General features: G+C 40.7%; 1 long non-coding RNA gene across 1 annotated transcript; it reads right to left on the bottom strand.

Moving 5' to 3' along the window:
- Window positions 1–3,837: 3,837 nt before the first annotated feature.
- Window positions 3,838–6,431, bottom strand: LOC146975328 (uncharacterized). Its single transcript, XR_015037349.1, has 3 exons — window positions 6,397–6,431; window positions 6,098–6,116; window positions 3,838–4,678 (listed from the first exon to the last, which is right to left on the bottom strand). It is a non-coding gene; the product is annotated as an uncharacterized LOC146975328 (long non-coding RNA).
- Between the last annotated feature and the right edge of the window lie 205 nt (window positions 6,432–6,636).

Genomic DNA, 6,636 nt, shown 5'->3' with positions numbered 1-6,636 from the left:
AATCTCTTTCAGTTTATGCAGCGCCTGAACCAGTTTAGACCAGGTGACAGTCTGGAAGAGCTGATGACCTCTGTAACACAGTCGTCTCTTCAGTTTCACTCTCAACACCTGAGACTCACTTCTCACTCTGGGCAATGCTTGTACAGTTTCCTGTACTTCAGAGGGGACACACACCACATTACCTCTTATTAAATTTTGTCTTCCTTTGGGAAGAGGAATTATCTTTGCAAACGGGATGCACTTGGCGATGAGATGTCTCTCCAAAATGTTGAGGTCACACAGTTCAGGTGGAATATCAGCAAGCCCCATGTTGTTGGCTGCAGCTAGAGACGGCATGGCTCCACGTTTCAGGTGATCGTGACAGGTGTGACAGATCCACTCTTTTCTCCTCTCATCTGGCATCGTGCACTGTTGTTCATTTCTGCAGACTTCATCACAAACATGAACATATTTACCAGTTAGACACGCTGCAACCACATTTGGATTTCTCAAATAGTTTGATCTCTTACACTGCTTCACCTGGTTTGGAAATGAGGCTTTTAAACACACGGTGCACACAAAGGTGGGACCAGCTTTAATTTGTGATCTGAACAAGGATATTGCCTCTGCAATCACACTGTTGTCTCTCTCTTCTGGTTGTCTAATGATCCGTCTGTATTTCTGCTTGATTTTCATTGCACATCTCATTTTGTGCATCGTTTTAAAAGCAAGATTGTTTTGATATCTCTCTCGCATTCTTTGCTTCATTAGTGCTCTGTGTTGTTAGTCTGTATGCCTGGTTACTGTAAAGCCTCCTAAAATAAAAACACCTCTGTTCTTTAAATTCAGAGTTTTTGCTGTATTTTTTTGTGTAAGCCAGCTTTTGCCTCTCCTTAAAAGCTGCATCTTGTCTGTACCTCTGTATGATGTTAAGCTTTTGCCTCTCCTTAAAAGCTGCATCTTGTCTGTACCTCTGTATGATGTTAAGCTTTTGCCTCTCCTTAAAAGCTGCATCTTGTCTGTACCTCTGTATGATGTTAAGCTTTTGCCTCTCCTTAAAAGCTGCATCTTGTCTGTACCTCTGTATGATGTTAAGCTTTTGCCTCTCCTTAAAAGCTGCATCCTGTCTGTACCTCTGTGTGATGTTAAGCTTTTGCTTCTCCTTAAATAGCTGCATCATACTTATACTTTTGTGTGATATACATTTGTTTCTGCTGTCTGACTTCATTGTTTGTTACATAACAGTCTTCATATGATTCTTTGTGCTTTTGTTTGATTTCTGGTTTGGCTTTGTATTGCTGTTTTTCTTTTCTGTGTAATTCATTACAGTACTTTCTCTTTTCATAACATTTCTTCTTTTCTCTGAATGTGTCATTTAAAGCATACTTTTCTCGTTGTCTCATTTTTTTGTCCTTTTGTGTTTCTTTTTTTGAGAGCATTTGTCTCTGCATGAATCTTCTCCTCTGGTTTTTAGACAGCTTGGACACTTTTTTCAAGATGTCAGATGAGACAGGTTGAGGTGCTTCAGTATCAGGCAACCTAATATGATCCTGTTGTGTCACAGTAGAAGTGATGTCAGTGGACAAACCTTGATGAAACATGGTGTCAGACAGATCAGCAGCATCATTTTCCTTTGAAGCAGCAGCCGAAGTGGATTCTTGGTGAGATTCATCATGAGCTGTTAGAGAAGTGACATTGGACTGGATTGGTGATTGTAGTTCAATTTCAATGTCAGTGGACGCTTCATCTTCATATTCAAGTATTTCATCACAGATGTCAGTGATGGGACTTAGAGTTGGCTCATTGAGAACAGGTGTTGTGTCAGTGTTCACTGTAATCGGTGCGTCAAGGCTGACTTCGTTGTGTTCGTTCATACTGAAAAAACTCCACAGGTTTCAGCTCATAGTTGCAGGAGGACTTGGTGCGCTTGTGACACTGTTTGATCCTGTTGATGACGTCACGGAGATGTGAAAATGTCACCATGATGGCACAACCAAAAAAAGGATCTGGTAAACCAGTTTCTCCTCTGGAGTGTGGGTCAAAGAAACCATACCTGCCAGATCTGGTTCTGAACACTGCAATGCATGCACCTTCCATAATTAGCAAAGCGTACTGCACTTCTGACAGAAGACAGCTCATTCCAGCTTCTAGGTCACGAAAGGAATCAACATATTCACTACCAGGTTGTCCTAATGTGCCGTAACGAGACAGCTGAGTCATGTTTACATAATACACATTTCTGCGTGCAGTCACGATGTCAGGGATTTCATCTGTAGCCAAGTGGACGGAGTCAGGAAACCTTATCATGGCTTCACCATACAGAGCATTACCTTTGTCCAAAACACAGTTGAGGTCTGCTGTCTGGAAGTGTTCGTCCTCATAAAGACAGGCTAGAAACATCAGAGAGTTACATGTACATTGCCTATTACTGTATTCACCGTATTTATAGTGATTCTGGCTGTAGGATGCACGGACTCTGATCTCAGTGGGCCGGTTGATCACGTTAGCACTGTTAGCATGAGAAGCTGCAGCTACACACAGATTATCAGTTTGTCGTCCTCTCTTTAAGAGGTCACCATATGAAACCTGAGATGGACCTGGTGCGTCATGTTGTCTACGAGACTTTACCTGGTTAATGTGAGAACATTCTGCTTCAAGTGGTGTCTCACGGGGACGTTTACCCTTTAACACATCTGCATAAGAAGCTTTTGGTGCAGCTGAACCACCATGTTGACCTCTGGCCTTAGCAACGTTAGTCTCAGCATGTTTCTTCTACACACAAGGAATCAGTGGGATGTCTCTCTTTCACCACATCTGCACAGGAAACGTTGGGACACAGGAGACTTCTGTTGACCTCTCGGTTGCACAGATGGCCGGGAACCGTCTCCAACTCACTGCTCTGTGGACGAGGACTTTCTGCTTGGACATCATGAGACTCCTTCTGCCACCGGAGTTTTGCAGCTTGAGACCTTGTGTTCTTCCTTGGCATTGTTGTTAAGAGTTTAAAACCACAAATAACCACTCAGATCAGATACAGATTCTGTATTAGTGCTACCTTTAGACTTTACTTGTCAGTATGTACCAGAGTGAAGATTAAGTGTTCCTTAAAATTATTCTATTATACCGTATGAACTGGGTTCCCACTGGTGTCAGCAAATGTAAATCTCTGGGAAAATATATTAAATTTACAACTATGAGAGGATTTAAGACTGATAAAAAAAAAAAAAACCTCTAATCAGAGTTGAACACAAGCTTATCAGCCAAAATATCAAAAAGGTTAATGTAGTTTTTTGTTTTTTTCCCAAGGGACTTGGGCAGGATGATCACAAACCACTTATCACAATGTTTGTAAGATCAAGAAGCTTCTTTCTCTGTCAGAGAGGACACTATACTAATTACAACAATAGCTTTAAATACTTATCAAATACCAGTATCAGTTGTTCTCACAGATCCTTGTCTGTTTATTTGACTTACCAGTAGAAAAGAAATTAATGCTGTTATGATTTATTATGTTCCTGAACCTTTGGCTATGTTTTATGTTAAAAAGTGAGTGAGAGTGTGTGATGACAGGCAGGTGCTGTTGCTCTTCAGCCACGGGTTGATTCAAGGGTGTGTGTCTGCAAACCAGGGACAGCTTCTCCAAATGAATCCAGGTCCTCTGTACAGGTGTCTGTTTTTTATTTCAGGATCAACAGGTTAAATAACAATAAAACGCGTGTGTACAATACAGTTACTGAATCACCAGGAGACTGTTAAATAAATGTGATATTTGCAGTCAAACCTGAGTACAAACCTGCAGATGTCCAAAATGAGTGAGCAGGAACAGACTGAAGACTAGATACAGTGCTCTTTTACTTTACAAGTTCTTCAGTACAGTTAATTATCTTTTCTTAATTTGTGTATATTTATCAAGAATTAAATATTAACTTTATGCAAGCACTGTATTCCAAAAGTCAATACTCAATTATTTATGTATTTGGAGATCAAGGATATTTGCACTGATCTCAATCAAATAAGCCAAAGTTTTTATCTACAAATGAGAAGAAAAAAAATTGGGGGGAAGTTTTCTTAACCCCTCTGAGTTTACTCAGATAGTACTACTCAAATAGTTTTTGACCAAATACAATATCCTAATGGGATATGCCAAATTAGGAAACAATATATAATATAGTTATCAATTAATGATGAGGAGAGAGAGAGACAGGACAGACAGAGCGTGAGAGTGGAGAGATTCTCTCAGTGCTTGTAAAAATAGACAGATCCAGCAACACTGCCAGGAAAATCTGAGCGTTGTCTCAGAAGGTATGAGCTTTCAAAAATTCACATCCAACTGGTAAAATTCACATTCAGCTTGATAAATAGGGCAGCTTTGTCACCTTGAGCGGTACGCTACCAGTGAACAAAACTTATGACCTCACACTGCGAACCGTCACCAGTGCTTCGGCCCAAAAGGTGAGTGGGACAGTGAGATAGATGGAGGGAGATAAAGACAGAGATGGTTTTATCCGACAGGAGAGACAGAGACCAGCAAGCGCAAGGGAGCAGAGAGGAGGCTTCACAGTAACAGAACAAACTGTCAATGATCATCCAAAAGAGAGAGTGGTATAGAAAGAGGCTTTTATGAGGGGGTAGATGGCTTGTAATGACAGAGGAGAGGGGAGAGGTGATGCACCACTGGACAGGTGGTGGACAACAGGACCTGGAAGAAAAGAAAACACTGTTACTTTACATTCGACAGCAGTTTCAATGGGTTAGAAGTTAAAGGTACAATATGTAAGAAATCTAAAGCAACTGGCTGTAAAAGCGTCCTAATATGTCACAGAGACTCAGGAATAATGTTCATATAACATACTGAGCTCACCAACAACCATCTTACAGCCAAGATATTCACATTAAAATTGTTTTTCAGCTGGGAGATAAAACGAGGTTGTGAAAAAAAAGATTGTTTTCTATTATCGGTTATTATTTATATTTGCTTGATATCACATGGTAGAAATAAGCGGCTTGTCGCTCTGTCGTTTAATAGGCTACACAGCTTGCTGTTGTGAGCATGTAGCCTAGTTAGTTTGAGCTGCTGCTGAAGCTGAAGCTAAAGGGAAGAATTACAAAGTGAAAGTTAGAAAAGAGGGAGGAAATGTGGCGAAATGGAGCCGATGGTAAATGAAGTGATTGTGAACGTGTGGAGCGGTTCATGAGAGGAGTCTGTCCCGGTCAGGTCGCCGGTGTCCGGTCCTCATGTTTTATGATCCGACGTCAGAAAGCCGGAGCGGCTCACGTCGTCTATTCTGCCGTAAGACGTCTCATATGTTGGCTCATAGAAATGCGCGGTTTGCGGGCACATCCACAAAGACGCCGTAGACGGCATGAATTACACACACTAAGGCTCCGGTAGATGCGGGGTTACAGTGTGTGTGTCTGTGTGTGCGTGTCTGTGTGTGTGTCAGCGCACACACACAGCGTCGGATAATAATAATAATAATAATAACAATAACTTGCAGATCACCTGAGTGACGTGAACTCCGCTTGTAGTTACTATGAGTCAGAGCAATAAAACAATGAGGTTGTTGATGAATATGTAGCTTTTCTCTCTGCTTTGAGACTTTGAGACTGACTGAGTGAGCAGAGCGGGTTAGCGTGTCGCTGTCTGGCAAGTCTGGTGGGTAGGGGAGGGGGGACAACGCGCTTTTGAATTTGACTGCAGCAACAATTTTGGCCACATTCTTACATATTGTACCTTTAAAAGAGGATACTTCCAAATATTGTAGACACAATATTTTTGATAATAATACTACCTGATAAAATGATTCATTTGAGATCTTTAGGCTGTCACTTGTATCACATGTATTGTGTTGACACTTTGCTTTGTATTGCATTATTCACATTTTCTGTTATTTAGCACATTTAGCTTCACTGATATAAATTATGAAGAGGACAAAGTCATAGAAAAATCTGGGGTCTCATAAACAAAACTTGAACCTGTACAAAAACTTTGTGTATGCCATGTTTGCTTACAGTCAGATGTATTAATAACGAAATGTATAAATGTGTTGTCAGTCTCCTTGAGTTAGACCGTGCGCAGTATAAGCACCACGTTGTCATGAAAAGTGTGTCAACTTACCATCAAGCTTTCAGGGAGCCTGGAGTTGAAGAAAGGGGCGAGGCCAGCCAGAGAGTGGAAAAGGAGCGAGAGAAGATATTTTACACTCTACACAAAGTCTTAACATTTTATAATTCATTTTAATTCTCATGTTCGATAAGGAATTACTTTTATCAAGAATTATACATTCTAGGTTAGGTTTGTGTGTGTTTTCTGTTGAGACAGTCATTCTAATCTGCACTGGTAAGTGATCACACCATATCAATATCATCATAAAATTATAAAAATGCCATGGAGAGGACATGAGTGTGTTGTCTTACTTTCCGGTTCAATCTGGAGTTTGCAGCATCTATGGTGTGGGGGTACAGAGGGGACAGAGAAAGAAAGGAGTGGAGAGTTCAGCACAGTGCATTTTAATCAAAATATTTACATATCAAATCATCATATCTGTGGAGACCCCATGTGCCACCAAGGCACGAAGTGGATAGAGAGAGACATATCAACATCTTGTTGCAAGGTCTCAGTCGAGTTTCTACATAATAATTTAGTATTCAGTTTTT

This window comes from Trachurus japonicus, chromosome 13 (assembly GCF_045865225.1).
Source record: "Trachurus japonicus isolate A0001 chromosome 13, Traja_1.0".
Lineage (NCBI taxonomy): Eukaryota > Metazoa > Chordata > Actinopteri > Carangiformes > Carangidae > Trachurus > Trachurus japonicus.
Note: the sequence above shows the minus strand (reverse complement) of the source record. Positions and strands in the feature narration are given on the sequence as shown.